This window comes from Gigantopelta aegis, chromosome 2 (assembly GCF_016097555.1).
Source record: "Gigantopelta aegis isolate Gae_Host chromosome 2, Gae_host_genome, whole genome shotgun sequence".
Taxonomy (NCBI): Eukaryota; Metazoa; Mollusca; class Gastropoda; order Neomphalida; family Peltospiridae; genus Gigantopelta; species Gigantopelta aegis.
Window position 1 is genome coordinate 6,986,006 of NC_054700.1, and position 19,152 is coordinate 7,005,157.

The 19,152-nt window shown below is 36.2% G+C and overlaps 1 protein-coding gene and 1 long non-coding RNA gene across 2 annotated transcripts in view; one reads left to right on the forward strand and one right to left on the reverse strand.

Annotated features, from left to right (window-relative positions):
• Window positions 1-19,152, forward strand: part of LOC121380687 — a 247,045-nt gene that overhangs the window by 72,819 nt on the left and 155,074 nt on the right. The window lies entirely within an intron of this gene.
• LOC121380680 (zwei Ig domain protein zig-8-like) overlaps window positions 1-19,152 on the reverse strand; it is a 141,994-nt gene that overhangs the window by 63,729 nt on the left and 59,113 nt on the right. The gene's annotated exons all lie outside the window — the stretch shown is intronic.

Below are 19,152 nucleotides of genomic sequence, written 5' to 3' on the forward strand. Positions count from 1 at the left end.
GGGTGTATACTACCAAATCAAATCCCATAGACGACAATAGTAACATATGTGGCTAAAACTCCTACCTGCAATGTATCAATCGACATAAACGCCACGGATATAAATACTACCACCCCTCACCCTTAAAGTGAATCACAAAAAAGTGGGTGTCAAGCTGCTCATTTCTGAGATAACGGGTAACGTCTATGACTACCCTAGTTCTGCACAAAATTTGAGTACTTTTTTTTACAGGTACTCCATATATGTTCCAAGCACAAGGCTACTTGACATGGTGGTACTAGATGAAATAAAATTGCATACATTTTTAGCCCAGATGAAAGTAATTATTTTTACAACCAACACACTCACATTTATAACCAATCACAGGACTTGTGGTGTTCACTTCTCTATCAAAAGTTGGTTTAGTACTACCTGATAACGAGAAACATCTTGCAATGGCAGGTAATTTGGGACAGTCCCTTTAAATGTTTGCAGTCTTCATTTCAATTGTAGAATGCAAAACAATGCAATTCAGAACATCTCGTCTTTAATATTTTCCAGTGGAGTGTGCCCTGGAGCACCTTAGAAAATCTGGCGATTCATCACAGCTAAACTAGGTGCATAGCCTGGTTTGGAGCTGGAAGGGTGGGTGTGTTGAATATAAACCTATCGACCCTTTTGTCTACATTTTACCTGCATGAACACATGTACATGTATGAATAGCCTAAAACTGCACTGTAAAAATTGTTTTAGCCTTAAATTCACAGGGGAGGGGCGTGTCATCCGAACCCAAAGTCTACTCCCCTGAAGATCATCCCCTGTAAAATTTCCTTTTATTATTTGTTATAATTTGAACATTAAGGTTAAGCGACCGGCTTCGGTGGCGTCGTGGTTAGGCCATCGGTCAACAGGCTGGTAGGTACTGGGTTCGGATCCCAGTCGAGGCATTGGATTTTTAATCCAGATATCAATTCCAAACCCTGAGTGAGTGCTCCACAAGGCTCAATGGGTAGGTGTAAACCACTTGCACCGACCAGTGATCCATAACTGGTTCAACATAGGCCATGGTTTGTGCTATCCTGCCTGTGGGAAGCGCAAATAAAAGATCCCTTGCTGCTAATCGGAAAGAGTAGCCCATGAAGTGGCGACAGCGGGTTTCCTCTCGAAATCTGTGTGGTCCTTAACCATATGTCTGATGCCATATAACCGTAAATAAAATGTGTTGAGTGTGTCGTTAAATAAAACATTTCTTTCTTTCATTAAGGTTAAGATTTTTGTTAGATTTAGACTTGAAAAAGAAGAAAAAAAATGTTTGTAGTCTCATAGTCCATAGTTATGTTTCATGACTGATGATTCTTATGGATTGTTTTATGCCCAGATTGGCAATCTGAATCCCCAGATGGTGTAATGTGGTGTAAAGTTAAAAACACACACCGCTATACTGATAAAGAATGCCTGTCTATGCGTGAAACCCTGGAGTCCATCTGTTCCGTTTGCATGAAGGATGAAGAATTCAAGATAAATGCTGACAGGATAAAATGAAAGCTGAATAAAAGCACAATATAATTATCCCCAGGAGGCTGTGCACATGGTAACAATGATTCTCTGTACAGTTGCATACTTTTTCAGGTCTTTGATGACATACAGATACACATTAATTGCTTTTTATGTGAGAAACTGACGTTTCCAGGGGGTCTAGGGTGGGACATTTTAACACATAATTATCATGTATCTAATCCTTTGAAACTACAGGGTATATAGACAGCAGTTGATTTGTGTATTAAACAAAATGTGGTGTTAAATATACATCCATAATGCTCCCTCATATAGCATCTGACGTGTAACTAATTCTAGGATGACTTGGATGACGTGTTATATTCATAGAATATTAAACAAGCTTCTATTTCATATCATGTTTGTCCCTCGTGAAATCATTTTCATCACAATAGCATTTACAGGATATTAAACGAGCTTTCGTTTCGTATGTTCATGTCCCGAGAGAAATCATTTTAAAATGTTAAAATGTTAAGCTATTGTGAGTGACATTGAACATTATTTCATGAGGGACATAAACATAATATGAAATGGTAGTGAGTTAAATATCCTATTTTATCCTGCAACCAGTGTTCCTACTGGCCTGTTATGATGACCTGTTAAAGCAAAGTCATAACAGTATACTAGCATGTTATGACTTTTGACGTCACGTACAAAGGGACCTATTTTTCCACCCACAGATATTCAAATAACAGGACACAAGAATATACAGTCAATAAATAATTACAGTGCTATCACTGAACAACAACAGGAAGAATATTCAAAAGTGATATCTGGCGCGAATCGACGTGATTCTGGCTGTCAGCTTGTGTCTCAAACAGTGAAATGTACAAGTCCTCCCGCAATATGTATGTGGTCCTTAACCATATATCTGATGCCATATAACCATAAATAAAATGTGTTGAGTGCGTCGTTAAATAAAACATTTCCTTCTTTCGTTCAAGGACTGCCACTTCCAGTTTAGTTTACCAACTTAAGACTAGCACGGGGGACAGAGCTCATTGGAATAAACATATATGAAGTTTTGATAACATGCACTGTCATAACTGTGACGATATCACGTGTTCACGAATGGTGAGCATATATTCTGCCCCACCAGTGGCACCAGTCATGAGTACTTCCACCACAGCTGTCAAGTGCTTCACTTCATCTAAAAATTATGAAAAAATGTGCAAGTGTTTCACAAAAAATATGGAAAAAAATATGCACACGTTCAAAATATGAAATGGCATCAATGATCGTTTTGGACAGAGATGCATTGTATTTAGTTGATATAGTTTCCAAAAGTCTGCCATGCAGTGTGTGTTGGGAATTGGTGTGAATTTCATCATTGATCATCAGTTACAATCAGTTTGTCCCAACTAATTAACATTCGATTATTCAGTCGTTTACAGTTATGTCAGAAAGACTTCAATTATCAAGATCATTACCTATACCGGCCTTGGTGGCACAGTGGTTAAGCCATCGGACTACAGGCTAGTAGGTACAGGGTTCATAGCCCGGTACCGGCTCCAACCCAGAGCGAGTTCTTAAAGGCTCAATGGGTAGGTGTAAGACCACTACACCCTCTTCTCTCTCTCTCACTAACCAACTAACAACTAACCCAATGTCCTGGACAGACAGCCCAGATAGGTGAGGTGTGTGCCAGTGTGCTTGAATCTTAATTGGATATAATAAAATAAGTTGAAATGAAATGAATGAAATTACCTATAGTAGAGGTTCACTGGGATAGACCAAATAGCTAAATTTTACCTTTTAATATACCAATTCAGTTTTGGGGGGTTTTGTTTAACATGAAAACATTTGCCTAAACCACAGCATATTTACATAAATTCTATCGGGCACGGATCCAGGATGTTTTTTAATAGAGGGGGCCCAAAACATGTTTTTGAAAATAGAATTTAAAGGTCCTTGACAGTTGGACAAGATATGTTTGCATTTTTTGTGTATTTAGTATATATTCTTTGATCAAGAATAGGTATGGGGGGCTGGGCCCCACCTGAATCTGCACCTGTCCATGATTTAAACTTTAGGGAACAGTTACCTGTACCTATAATGTGTTTCACGACATTTGATTATAAATTTTCATAATCGATCATCATATCAGTATAGACCCCAACCAATCAATTTTTTAAATCATAATTGATCACTGGAACATCAGGGCAGATAAGTGATGCAGATTGTCAATACATGAGTTATTGCATTCACTTGTTATGTGAAGTTACCGAAAAAGCACATATGATGCTAGGATCAGACTGTCAGCTGTCACAATGAAGTTGGCCGACTCGACAGTTGTGTGGTAAATTCCACGACTCCCGACTTACGAAGGTGCGCTCAGATTAACAACTAGTTTTTAATGGGTTATATGATGAGAATTGAGTTGTATAAGAACACTCAGACTAGCAACTGGACAGTCCTAGAAGTCGTGACAACAGAAAGTTGGCTAGCGTACTGCTGGTGGTTGGTAGTCTGAGCATAGCATAATAATGTGCAGAAACCGTCATGAGACCATTTCCATTGCTGTATATTAAAGTAATACATGCTATGAAAACACAACTATTCTAATAATTAAAGGCTGTGGTATGTATGTCCTATCCGGTCTGTGGGATCCTGCATATAAAAAATCCCTTGCTGCTAATTAGAAAAAGTAATGCATTTTAGCTTCTTTCCTTTCTCATTATTTGTGTTCTGTAGAGATATGTACAATGTTATATACTAGCTGTAATTAAAATTAATTGAGTGTGTTGTTATTGTTTGGATGTCATCATTTAACAATAAGATTTATAAATATAATTATAGCACCAGGGATTTATCCCGGAATTGTTTGATAGTGTCCTATATTTGATGCAATTGTGAAAATTAGTGCAATCCAATCATCATTGGGATTGTTTAGGCCACTATATGATGCAAATCACCATTATTAAATTAATGTATCAGTTCTTCTTGTATTAACATAATTACAAAAATATTTACGCATGAAATTTGGGAATTTCTGGTACCACATGCTTTTGGGGAGAGGGCTATGTATGTTTGGTACTTCAGAATGCCTAGATAAATCCCTGTATAACATTTAAGAAATTATCTATGGCAAAAAACATACCATGGAAAACAATTTGAATATATATAGTCGAAAGAAAAAAATATGTGCTATGTAGAGAAATAGGAAGGAAGGAAGGAAATGGTTTATTTAACGACGCACTCAACACATTTACGATTAAATGGCGTCTCGCATGGTTAAGGACCATACATATATTGAGGGAAGAAACCAGCTGTCGCCACTTCATGGGTTACTCTTTTCAATTAGCAGCAAGGGATCTTTTATATACAATATCCCATAGACAGGATAGCACATACCACGGCTTTTGATGTACCAGTCATGGTGCATTGGCTGGCGAGAAATAGCCCAATGGACCCACTGATGGGGATCGATCCCAAACATACCGCGCATTAAGTGAGCATTAGAATTAAAAAATTAACGGCATTGCTGATTGACATGGGCAGCTGCAGGGGTGAGCTAGCACCCATACCAAACAAGATCACAGCTTTGTATGCACACACATCTACCGAGAGCTTGATCAGAAACTTCTGGTTGCTAGCTAGGACAGCATCTACAGTTACAGGCAGTTTAGGTCCACATTAGAGCCACCACTGTTTGACATCACCTACTTGCCGCCACTGTTTGACATCGCCTACTTGCCGCCACTGTTTGGCATCGCTTACTTGCCGCCACTGTTTGACATCGCCTACTTGCCGCCACTGTTTGACATCGCCTACTTGCCGCCACTGTTTGACATCGACTACTTGCCGCCACTGTTTGACATCGCCTACTTGCCGCCAGTGTTTGGCATCGCTTACTTGCCGCCACTGTTTGACATCGCCTACTTGCCGCCACTGTTTGACATCGACTACTTGCCGCCACTGTTTGACATCGCCTACTTGCCGCCACTTCTTGACATCGCATACTTGCCGCCACTGTCGACACTGTTTGACATCGCTTACTTGCCGCCATTGTTTGACATCGCTCACTTTCCACCACTGTTTGACATCGCCTACTTGCCGCCACTGTTTGACATCGACTACTTGCCGCCACTGTCGGCACTGTTTGACATCGCTTACTTGCCGCCATTGTTTGACATCGCTCACTTTCCGCCACTGTTTGACATCGCTTACTTGCTGCAGGCAGAGCAGTACTTAGCATCAGGTGAGACCTTTACCACTGGGCTATGTCCATCTTAGGACTATTTCTCATTTCATCCAGTGTACCACGACTGGTATATCAAAGGCTGTGGTATGTGCTATCCTGTCTGGAATGGTGCATATAAAAAATCCCTTACTGCTAATGGAAAAATGTAGCAGATTTCCTCTATTAATTTCAAAATTTACTAAATGTTTGACATCCAATAGCCGATGATAAATAAATCAATGTGCTCTAGTGGTGTCATTAAATAAAACAAACTTTAACTTGCTGCAGGCCTGCATGTTGGACCCTAATTCTAACCTTCAGTAATCCTTGTATCGTTTAATCGAAAACCATACAACTAAGAGGAAATGGCTGGTGCGCATGCTCAGTCATGTCAGGCTATCAATTTAACGACATTAATGTGTTTACCTTGTTCAATTTAGAAATAAAATGTATAAAAAGGTAAGTACATAGTCGCATGTTATCTCTGTTCCACCAAGAATTGCACCAGGTGGTAAGAAAACATCATTTTAACAGCATTATCGAAAACTGTACTATGATGGAACAAGAATTGCACCAGGTGGTAAGAAAACTTAATTTTAACAGCATTATCGAAAACTGTACTATGTCGTCGTCAACGTAATGGCAACAAAACAAAATTTACTTTTCCCCGTGAAAACCATCACGTGACCTGAAAGTGGCTATTCGGAAGTGAACAGTCATTACTCAATCAGCAGTGCTAGCAGACGTGTTTGGTTGTGTGGATTCCGTCGTGCACCTTTTGCTGTTTAGGCATGCATTTGCATTGCATTCAGTAAGATTCCAGGGCACAAATTAACTAATAATAACTTTCATTGTCCATAAAACTTATTCTTACCTTTTTTTCCCCGCTTTTAAGGAAATTTGTTTTAAGTGTACTTTCTTCACAAGAAGTTGTGGTGTCAACGATCGAACATGTGCAGACATTACAAAATACCCGGAAGTAAAATAATACGGTGTTCGATTTCGTATGGTTTTCGATAATTGGCGATACACAATTTTTAGTTTTTCAGTTATCTTTTTTTTACCAGAATAATAAACCCAATTATACTATTTTAGTAAAATATGTTATTTAATTCTTCTCATATCCTTTTTACAACTAAAAAAATCTGATTGGTGAGTTTTTAATTGAGTTCAATATATTTAGTGCAAAAATGCTGTATTCATGCTGTCATCTTGCAGTGGTACGAGTATCTCAAAATAAAGTGGACCATATGGTTTGTGAAAAAGACTAATTTGTTTAGTTGATCATGCCGATTCATGGTGTTGGTTATAAAGACTGATGGAAAACCCAAAGAGCTGCTGGTGCTCACTTGCACCTGCCAGTGCAGGCGGTCCTCCTTTCTCTTCCTCTCCCCCCCCCCCCCCCCAACCTTTCCTGTCCTGGACGGAGAGGCTGGCTCATGTGCCCAGGACAGGCGTGTGCTACAACAGCTTGTTCTGAATGTGCACGTAAAATCTGACCTGACCAAAGGAATGATCTTCTATAAATAGTTAACTTAGAATTGTATTGGTATCTGTTTCAAATAGGGCAGGATGTAGCTCAGTGGCAAAACACATGCTTGATGCACAGTCATTCTAGGATCGATCCCTGTCAGTGGGCCCATTGGGCTATTTGTCATTCTAGCCTGCTATGCACTATCCTGCCTGTGAGATGGAGCGTATAAAAGATCCCTTGCTTCTAATGGAAATATGTAGTGGGTTTCCTCTTTAAGACTATGTCAAAATTACTAAATGGTTGATATCCAATAACCAATGAGTAATAAATAAATGTGTTCTAGTGGTGTTGTTAAACAAAACAAACTCTTTTTTTTTTTTAACTGGTCTGTAACTCGACTGAAACCCTGAATTGCCTGTTATTTAATGACTACAGATGTAACCCATGCTTAGCATGGAAAAGTTACGCCGAGGTGTGGTAGTCTTCCACTGGACAAAGTTTTTCTGTACCAAATAGAATATATTCTTGATCATCACTGAATGAAAAAAGAACTATTTATAACATGACACCTATGTAACTACATTGACCATGGATTTATTGGTGTTCGGACAAGATGATGAATGCTAGATATAATGTCGTTAGAAAATCATAAGTTAACAGTCCAAGCTCTGATTCATTGGTCGGTGTGTGTTACGCGTTTCTCTGCGTGGGCAGTTCTGTGTAGTAGTAATTTTGTTAGACAGCGTGAGAAATTATTCAGCACGTATACGTATAGCATCAGCTTTCTCTAATTGATTCAACTGGCTTTTTACATCTGTATTCTATTGATTGCTGCTAGATCACTTTATTATGTGGAGGAACTTACACTCAAACTAGACCGGTGCTGTAAAATATGAAACAAACAAGATTGGTTCCATTTGCCAATTGCCAATACCAGTGAATCTGAAGATTAAAGACTTCTTTAATGTCAGAATGTTTTGAAGATTTTTTTATTTTTTTTTGTGTATAAAGCAATCCCATCAATATATGGTAATATATTTGTGCATTCCTGCTGAACTTGTTCATTTAATTTGTTCAACAATTGATACACGCTGCTGTATTAGCAGGCTATAAATGACATGATCTTTAGACTGTGTCCAGAAAACTGTTATTAATCAAATCACAAGTTTCAAAGCTGAAAACACTCTTTGCCAAGGTCACAGCTACCAACCTGCCAAACGTTTTGACCCGTTTGCCCCACAGACATTTATAAAGTTTTCTAATTACCACCAACTTTACCAGAGAATGGTTCATCTTTGCTTTACACTTCTAGGTCAAGAACTAGCAAACTACGGCAGCAAATGGTTTGTGGTGTGTTAACTATAATACCAGTGTATGCATATTTGTATTTGAACAAACCGCGATAATTAACTTTACCTAATAATGGTTCATCTTTACTTTTCTCTTCTATATATAGGTCACCAAGTTGATAAATTTGGCAGCAAATGGTTTGTAATGTATTAATTGTAATAGCAGTGTGTGTATATTTGCATTTGTGGAAACTAATAATTAACTTTACCAGAGAATGATTCATCTTTATGTAACCAGGTGATAAATTATTAATTATCAAAGATTTCAATTAGATATTAATTATAATATATTAAGTATTTTTAAAAACTAAATTGTAGGAGTCTGTCTTTAAATATAAAATAGTTAAAGAAGGTATTTTATAAGAAAGGTGTGTTGTCTATTTCATCGTTTGTGTTAGCAGTGGTCATTGTTTATTGTGTTGCGTTTGTTAGTAGTTGTTAATTCACGTGCAACGATGACAGTTCACGCAAGACTGATGACTCGACACCGAGACATGCACTGCATTCTTTTGGACTACGCCCTTTATAACTAGATTTTTCCTAACTGTCAGATTATGATCAGCTTTCATCAGAAGCAGACAGTCCATACTATTTTATCAAATTATTCTGCAAAGAATAAGTGGTTAATTATTATATATATTTTTTAAACACTGCTGCATTTCAAGTGTCTGATCAAATAGACATTGTGGATGTCTGGTAAGATATATTTATTTGTAATAGTATTTTATATTGATATTCGGACATAGTGATGTAATAATTTTATCTTAATTGAGAGTTTATATTATACATGTGCGCGGAAGTGTGAAAGTTAATGTGTGACTGTAAGGAATGTTTGTATTATATTTTACAGGTTTTTCCAGTTGGCCTACAATAAAACATTGGAACCACAAGAAGTGTTGTCTTTACTTCTGCCCCGGGTTACTTCTATATATAGGTCATGGATTTGTAAGCATGCATTTATGATGATGTAATTTAATAATTTAGTGGTTTGCATTTTCAATAACAAAATGTTTTCTATTGTATTTCATGTATTTATTTATTTTTAAAAATGTTCAATATTCGTAACACATCTTTGCATTTCATACTAATTAATATACATTTTATTAGTCTAAGGCTTGGGTGAATAATTTGAATAATGTACAAATATTTTATGAGGAATTTGGACATGAATTAGAATAGAACTTAAACCAGTTAAGAAATATTTAAAACTAATTTTGAAGTGTTGTCAATGTTTGTTTCCAAGGTGGGTATGAAAACCTAATTGTCTTTATTTTCAAAGCAAATTTGGGAGAATTTAGAGGAGCACGTTTCAAAGCATATATATTTACTACATCAAATAAGGTACAATGAAACCCCTCTAAACCAGACACCCATGTAACCAAGTAAAAAAGTTTGGTTTTAAGGGATGTCTGGTTTAAAGAGGTTGCATTCTGTACTGATATTTAAAAAAGGACTGAAAAATGTCTGGTTTTAAAGGAATTACAGTTTACAAAGGTTCCAGATTTAGGAGGTTTTACTGTACAATATGTTTTCAAATGTATAGGCTATGCTCACCAACAGGTACATGTAGCCTGCATGGTTTCAAAACATAATGTGTCCATTAATCGTTTTGAAACTATAAATGTACATGTAGCTTGTAGCATGTCACTTAAAGTTAAATATTTTTAAAGTTGCTGTTATCATTAGATATATATATATAATTTGCTATTACCATGATATATATAATTTGCTATTATCATGATATATACTGAACAAAATAAGAAACTTCTGCTAACTTTGCTTGAACATAACTTGATGAAAACAAACCGGGGGAATAATTGTTATATATGTGTTTAAAGAGTGTTCCATGATGCATCGTTTGGTGCAAAAATCTTGGCCATAGGTTAACAGAAACTGGGAGAAATTTTGACCAAGTGTGGTAGGGGTTAAAAGAAAAACACCCACTTAATAACAAGTATGACCACCTCTTGAATTGACCACTGCAGTGCATCGCAGGTGCATAGAATTGACATAAAGTGTTGATTTCTGCCTGTGGAATATTGTTCCATTCCTGAATGAGCGCTTGACGAAGTTTGTTGATGTTAGCGGGTGGGTTGGGACGATGCCTCAATCGTCTGTCCAGACTATCCCAGACATGCTCGATGGGGTTGAGATCAGGACTTTTAGCGGGCCAGTCATCAAAATCAATGTTATTTGTCCTAAGAAAATTTACAGTGTCTCTAGCTGTATGAGAGGTGGCATTATCATGCTGAAAGATCAAGATGTTGGCGTTGTTATGGAACAGAGGAATGACGTGATGAGCGAGAATGTCATCGCGGTAATGTTGAGCATTTAAATTGCCATCAATGACGACTAGTGGTGAACGATAACCATGGGCAATGGCTGCCCAGACCATGACACAACCCCCACCCCCAAAACGATCTTGTTCAAGATCACAACAGTCAGCATAGTGTTCATTTCTCCTACGGTAGATGCGCACCCTGCCATCACCATGTTGTAAAGAAAATCTGGATTCATCCAAAAAAAGGACAGTATTCCAGCATCGCCGTATCCAACGAGTGTGTACACGTGCCCAATTAAGACGATTTAGATGATGACGTAGCGTTAAAACGCATCTGACGTAAGGACGTTGTGCATGTAAACCGTTCTCCCGCAGATGATTACGAACAGTTTGCCCACTGATTCGGTTATTATGAAACCCAGGTGTGTAGGCAGCAGTAGCAGTGGCAGTTTGGAATCGATTGCGCAAATGCGTGTTCATGATATAGCGGTCTTGACCACGCGTTGTAACACGCGGACGTCCACGACATGGCAAGTCGTTGGTGCTTCCTGTCGTTCGAAATCTAACGCAAAGATTTCGTATCGCTTGACTAGAACTCCCAACATGCCTTGCAACGTCTTCTGACGACATGCCAACATTAAGCATGCCAATCGCCCGTTTGCGTAAATTATTGGGTATTCTTGGCATACTAAAAATGCTACAATGTAAAAAATGTTTGTTTTTTTACAAATTTTGAAGCGTTTTCGTTCACTTGACAACAGTGTCAGTAAGACAAGTAAAACAAATTGACCTAATACTACACGGGACATGTCGAACCATGCATGCACGTGCAAATTGAATTTCACGTTGTTGACGATTAACAGTGCAAAAATAATCGATAAAATTCATGAATCCTGATAATACAGCTCAAGGCTAATACTACCTATATAATTTCATTACACAATGAATTCTTTAACACAACAAATACTATATGTACAAATCGGAAGTTTCTTTTTTTGTTCAGTAGATATAATTTATTTTTCATGATATATATAATTTGCTATTACACGTACCATGATATATGTAATCAGTACCCTGCAGTTGCAGTAGTATTAATGTTTTTAGTTTATTAATTTTATTAGAATATTTGAATGTTACAAAGAATTACGTACTATCTGTCTCAAGTGAATGAATATTGTAAACCCGAGCTGAATAATTTGTGTGTAATTGGTCTCATGAATAAAAACTTTATATGAATAAAAGTAAAGTTCTGGGCTGTGGCGAACAACCAACCAAACATCGTAATTTTTAACCTAGCCAATCAGTGGCTGTAGAAGCAATCTGCACAATGTACAATTATTGAAAAACATATTGCCCCGTATATTTGAGCTCATATGGGTAATAAAATCCTTTATTACCCCAGCAGGCACTCATAACAGGGAAAATAAAAATAATAATTTCTCATGCATTGGTTTAACGTACACTACTATTGGATGATTTGACGCCAATAAACCAATCACTGTGTCGGTACTAAATATGACGTCATCACGATTTGGCAAAGCACACACAATGACGTCACGTAGTTTAAAGCTTTTGCATCTTCCTAGTTTCAGTGTTAATCTTGTAATAAAATGGTAGTTTAATGCAATTCATTTTTTTTTTTTTTACAGAATGTATAGAACTTTGGGTTTTGAAAATTATCTGTGAACTGTGAATAAAATACAAAGTTAAAGCATTAATACCCAGAACAGTAAAGTAGTTTACGTCGTTGCTATATACATGGACGTGTAGCTGATGTAGGCTATATCGAAAATAAAGGCTTTAAAAAAATATATATATATCCAGGGTAATAAATAGAATAACAAACTTGGTATCAGTTATCAAATTTATGTCCCTTGTGAAATAAATTTGATAATAACTGGTAACTTGTTTGATATCCACTATATACTCTGCTACTTCAGTTTGAACGATTCATGTTTTTAACTACTTTTATAGTATGAACTAGTAATCTTTTTTTCTTTCTTTCTTTTTATTATATTCACCTTTATTTGAATGTTTTATATTTATTACCACATTTCCACTTTCATCATGCAGATCAATTTGATCAAAATTTCATGCCTAGGAAATCAAGACACCATTGCAAGGAAATAAACCAAAGGCAGTGGATGTAGCTGAAATTATTAAGTTAGAAATTTATGTCACTGATTGAAGTATTTCTGAAATGCAGATGTTCGTTTGCTGGAGTGTTTCAAAAGTGCTAACTTTTTATGTGAATATTAAATTGCACAAGCTAGAAGAATCTGATTTTCATTAGCTGCATTAAATATTGGAGATGAATCATTCACTCCATAAAATTCAAGCTGCTGTGAGCATGCATATATGTAATGATATTAAGTTTGAATACAACATATCGGGTGGCCAAAAAGAAAACTAGCTAATCTTGCTGAATATGGAGTTTTGTAACAAATATGGGGACTACGTGTAATTATAATATTTTACACCTGTTACTTTATTTAGGGTGGGACATAGGCCAGTGGTAATGCATTTGGCCAGTGGTAATGCATTTGCCTGAAGTGCCATCAGTCTGGGATCAATCTCATTCGGTGGGCTCATTGGGCTATTTCTTGTTCCAGCCATTACACTATGACTGGTATATCAAAGGCCGTGGTATGTGCTATCCTGTCTGTAGGATGGTGCATATAAAAGATCCCTTACTACTAATGACAAAAAAAATGCAGCAGGTTTCTTCTCTAAGACTGTCAAAATTAAAAAAATGTTTGACATCCTAACAGCCAATGATTCCTAAATCAGTGGTGGTGTTAAATTAATTAATTACTCATTTTATTCTTCAATCCACTGAATATTAAGGAAAACAACTACTATTTCTGTTATTGTACCTACATTGTATGATGACCTACATGTAGAGGTCAAATGAACAATTTTGTATTGTATTTTTGCATGCGACGTCACATGCATGATGTCAGAAGTCATAATCTGCTAGTACCGGCCTCGGTGGCGCAGTGGTTAGGCCATCGGTCTACAGGCTGGTAGGTACTGGGTTTGGATCCCAGTCGAGGCATGGGACTCCAAACCCTGAGTGAGTGCTATGCAAGGCTCAATGGGTAGGTGTAAACCACTTGCACCGACCAGTGATCCATAAATGGTTCAACAAAGGCCATGGTTTGTGTTGTCCTGCCTGTAGGAAGCGCAAATAAAAGATCCCTTGCTGCCTGTCGTAAAAGAGTAGCCTATTTGGCGACAGCGGGTTTCCTCTAAAACACTGTCAGAATGACCATATGTTTGACGTCCAATAGCCGATGATAATATAAAAAATCAATGTGCTCTAGTCTGCTAGCATACTTTATGACTCTGCTTTAATCGGTCATCATAATTGGCCAATAGAAATGGCGGTGAATACATATAGTACATATAGCTGTGGTCACTTTTTAGCTTAATGATATTACTGTTCCCAGTGGTCATGCTGTCTGAATACACAAGTTTCTAATCTGTCAATATATTTATATATAACATATCACATGTGAAATATAGATCTATTTGTATATTTCCCAGGTGGCAATAAAGAGGGTAATGTTCTTCCCCCTATTTGTTTAATTAACCTTAATGTTTTATGATGTGAGTTTTCATGTTGTGGGTCTCCCATGTACTAAAAGCAATTTTCCACAAAAGGCAATAAACATACATGTTGCACATACGACCATGTCTGATTTTCCATCGGTTAATTATCACCTAGCTAATTATCTGATGAAAAGTTGTTGTTTTGTTTAATGACACTAACTAGAACACATTGATTTATTAATTATTGCAAGTCAAACATTTAGTAACTCTTGACATTTGGTCTTAGAGAGGAAACCCACCACATTTTTCAATTAGTAGCAAGGGATTTTTATTATGCACCATCCCACAGACAGGATAGCATATACCAGTCGTGGTGCACTGGCTGGAATGAGAAATAGCCCAATGCATGGGCCCACTGACGGGGATCGATCCTAGACCGACAACACATCAGATGAGTGTTTCACCACTGAACTATGTACCACCCCAATTATCTGATGAAGAATGTAGCTAAACTATTTCAATACAGCTAATTTGTTCTTTTGTAAATATCAGTTTTTACTTTTAAAATGCACAATTGTTAAACTGCTTTATTGTCACTTAATGGATTTTATTTATTTTACTCGACATAAAGGCTGTATCCATTTAGGACATAGCCACATGGAGATTTTTGATTTGCAGATGTTATTGTCTATTTGATGGCCACAAATGTCATTTTTGTTGGTCAAATATGAAAAATTTAAGGGCAGACAGATGGATGCATGCATGGTTCTCCTATTCTAAGTGTCACAAATACCTAAAGTAAAGTAAAGTTTGTTTTATTTAACGACGCCGCTAGAGCACATTGATTTTTTATCTTATCATCGGCTATTGGACGTCAAACATATGGTCATTCTGACACTGTTTTTTTAGAGGAAACCCGCTGTCGCCACATAGGCTACTCTTTTTACGACAGGCAGCAAGGGATCTTTTACAAATACCTAAAGATTCAAGCCTATAAAAATTGCATCAAAAAATAAATAGTAATAAGGGCAGGACATAGCCTAGTGGTACAGCACTCGCTCGATGCGCAGTCAGTGTGGGATCGATCCCCGTCGTTGGGCCCATAGGGTTATTTCTCATTTCAGCCAGTGCGCCACAATTGGTATATCAAAGGTGTGGTATGTACTACCCTGTCAGTGGGATGGTGCATATAAAAGATCCCTTGCAGCTAATCGAAAAGAGTACTTCATGAAGTGGCAACAGTGGGTTTCCTCTCAATATCTGTGTGGTCCTTAACCATATGTCTGAAGCCATATAACCATAAATAAAATGTGTTGAATATGTTGTTAAATAAAACATTTCTTTCTTCTTTTTTTAAATAGTAATAAATGGACTGAAACACTTAAATTTTGTACAAAAAAATAAAGTTAATTAAATATTGTTAATAATAAAATATACTAATTTCATTAATATTTTAACACTTTCAAAATGGGAATTAGGTGATGGTATATCACACCCAATTTTTTCATCAAAAAATAAACTATTCTTTAATTTTAATTTAACTGTTGAATTTTTATATTGATGTTGATCATCACTTTAGATTTGCCTTTACCATAGTTTGACACCCAATAGCCGATGTATTTTTCGTGCTGGGGTGTCGTTAAACATTCATTCATTCATTCTTTTTACTATTCTTTAATTGTTGCTCCCTAAAAAAATTCATATCTTTGGGTGCACATGCACATGCAGATAAGTCATAACATGTTCATGTGGTAATTTTAACTTTGTCATTGGTTTCCTTTAAAATGATTTTTTAAAACTAAATCTTTATCTTATCACCATGCAGGCTTTAAAAGTAACTGTCATTATCTATAATAGGTTACAGTATTGGAGAATTCGGTAAAGATGCACAGGTGGAACAAGTTCTAGGTTATTTATTATCTTAATTTTAAGAAACGGAGTGATTTATCACCAGTGATGAAAATTATTTGTATTCTTGTTATCTTGCAGTGCTTAAGGGCACTGAGAGACTTGCCTGGTGTCCTAATGATGTTGTTTGTGGCCATAACCCTCTGGTCTAATCAGTTTACAGCTTTAATGTCTAACTAATATGCGCCATTATGTAGCTGTAAAACTGCACTTGTCCGATTATCAGAAATGTGATGCTGTATTATCTTCTTTCTTTGCTGATTTTGTCCAGACACTGTAGTAGCTTTGGTTCATATTTCAACATTTGTTTAAATTAATATTAGTTAGCAGCACTCAAGTCATAAAGTACAACAGAAAAGAGTCATTAGCAGTTGGTTGTATACTGGCCACGAAAAAATTAACCAACTAAAGGTGTTTGTCAATTTGCAACTGCACTTTTTAAAAATATGATTAAAAAAATTAAAATGTTTTTGTATGGAATATATACTGATGGAAAGAAATAAGGGAACGTGATATTTGAGACCAAATTTAATTCACTACAGAGTAGTTATGCCTGTATAAAGTATATAGAGAATATTTCATGTTTTTTATCAAATATAATTTATATCTGATCAAGTGAAGTTTGCAATTATATCTCATGAGTTGCACTTGTGCGACAAGTGTGATATGATTGCAAACTTCACGAGATGAGATATAAATCATATTTGACAAAAAACATGAAATTTTCTATTTGTTATATAACTTTTGGCAATTTACCTTTATTTTTAAAATGCCAGCAGCAAAATAGTTCTGGCTTTCTTCGTGAAAATAACACTTTCTACGGTGACGATAACACATTTTAGAGTAACATAGTGAAATTTTCACTCTTAAATGTATTATCGTCACTGAGTGACTTTTGGAGATGACACTTTTTATTTTAAGATATTTCACAAAATGTTATATAATAGATATCATATACACATTCCTGTGCCTAAATACCTCAAAATATCAGTACCATAAATATCATGATGGTCAAAAATGTATTAATTTTCGTAGGGAATATACACTGATGGAAAGAAATAAGGGAACATATGGTATTAATTAGACCAAATTTAATTCACTACTAGAGTACATGTAGTTATACCTGTGTAAAGTACAGAAATGTACGTGTAATGTGGGATTCGATGTACGTGTAATGTGGGACTCGATGTACGTGTAATGTGGGACTCGATGTACATGTAATGTGGGACTCGATGTACGTGTAATGTGGGACTCAATGTCTGTGTAATGTGGGGTTGACTACCAGTATGGGTTTTTTTACAATAAAAAAGTATATTTTCAGCATTACTTATTGAAGCTGAAATGTGGTATTTTGAAGAAAGACAACAAAAAACCAAACAAAAAACAATTGCTTTTGCAGGCAAAAACACATGCAAAAAGACTCGTTTTATTCCCCCAAAATCCAATTTGAACAAAATTTTCTTTCTGTTACAGTTATTGCCAATATACAATTTTCCCACACACTTAATATATATGACATTTCTATAAGAAAATATTTCCTGAAAAACCCATTATGTTATTTATGCCTCAAATTATATTATTAATGATGTAACTTAAAGATGATTAATTTCTTCGAGATCAACAGGTGTGAATCTTGACGCCTGAAAATTGAGACAATATATTGCTGCATGCAGCTTCTGTACATGACAAATGAATATGTATAATGGTTGATAAATATAAATGAAACCTTTATACAGTTGGTAAGCAAACATGTACATAGAGAATGATACATGAGTGGCCGTTAGATACCATTTTTCTCACAATGAGGTGTTTTAAAATGTATCTAACAAGCAAAAGGCTACATCATTTTTTATTTCCAATCTTAAAAAAAAAATCCATATTTAAATGTTTTTTTTAGCTCTGCTATGACATTCATTGGCAGAGCTCTTCTATAATATACCAAGCTGTCTGGTGTCTATCCGACCATCCATCAACTTTTTCTTTGACGTCTACACCTAGAGTTTTAATTGGATTGTTATGAAACTTGATGCAATGATAATCTAGGGCATTCTTCACAAATTAATAGAGACATTTCGGAAAAAAAGTTTTAAAAATTTTAAATTTAAATTACAAATTTGACAAGTCTATTTGTTTCTTGTGTTATGATCAGATAGTTCTAAAACTTGGAACAATGATTTTCAGGGTCAGTCTTCACTAAAAAATATATTTTAGGAAATGTTTTTTTAAATTTAAAACAAATTATTTTTTTTTTTTTTTTTTTTTTTTTTTAAATAGAAATTTGACATTGAAAATTTTAAAGTGTAACTTCTTGATTGGATAGTTCTAAAACTTGGCACTATGACAACATAAATAGTGTCATGATTGGTGAAAAAAGTTCAGCTTTCTGTGAATTACCCAGATTGTTCATGTATGTACATGTATGAGTATTTAGGATTTTGTTACTTCAAGCTGACCGGCCTCGGTGGCGTCGTGGCAGGCCATCGGTCTACAGGCTGGTAGGTACTGGGTTCGGATCCCAGTCGAGGCATGGGATTTTTAATCGAGATACCGACTCCAAACCCTGAGTGAGTACTCCGCAAGGCTCAATGGGTAGGTGTAAACCACTTGCACCGACCAGTGATCCATAACTGGTTCAACAAAGGCCATGGTTTGTGCTATCCTGCCTGTGGGAAGCGCAAATAAAAGACCCCTTGCTGCCTGTCGTAAAAAAGAGTAGCCTATGTGGCGACAGCGGGTTTCCTCTAAAAACAGTGTCAGAATGACCATGTGTTTGACGTCCAATAGCCGATGATAAGATAAAAAATCAATGTGCTCTAGCAGCGTCGTTAAATAAAACAAACTTTTTTTTTACTTCAAGCTGATCAGATGT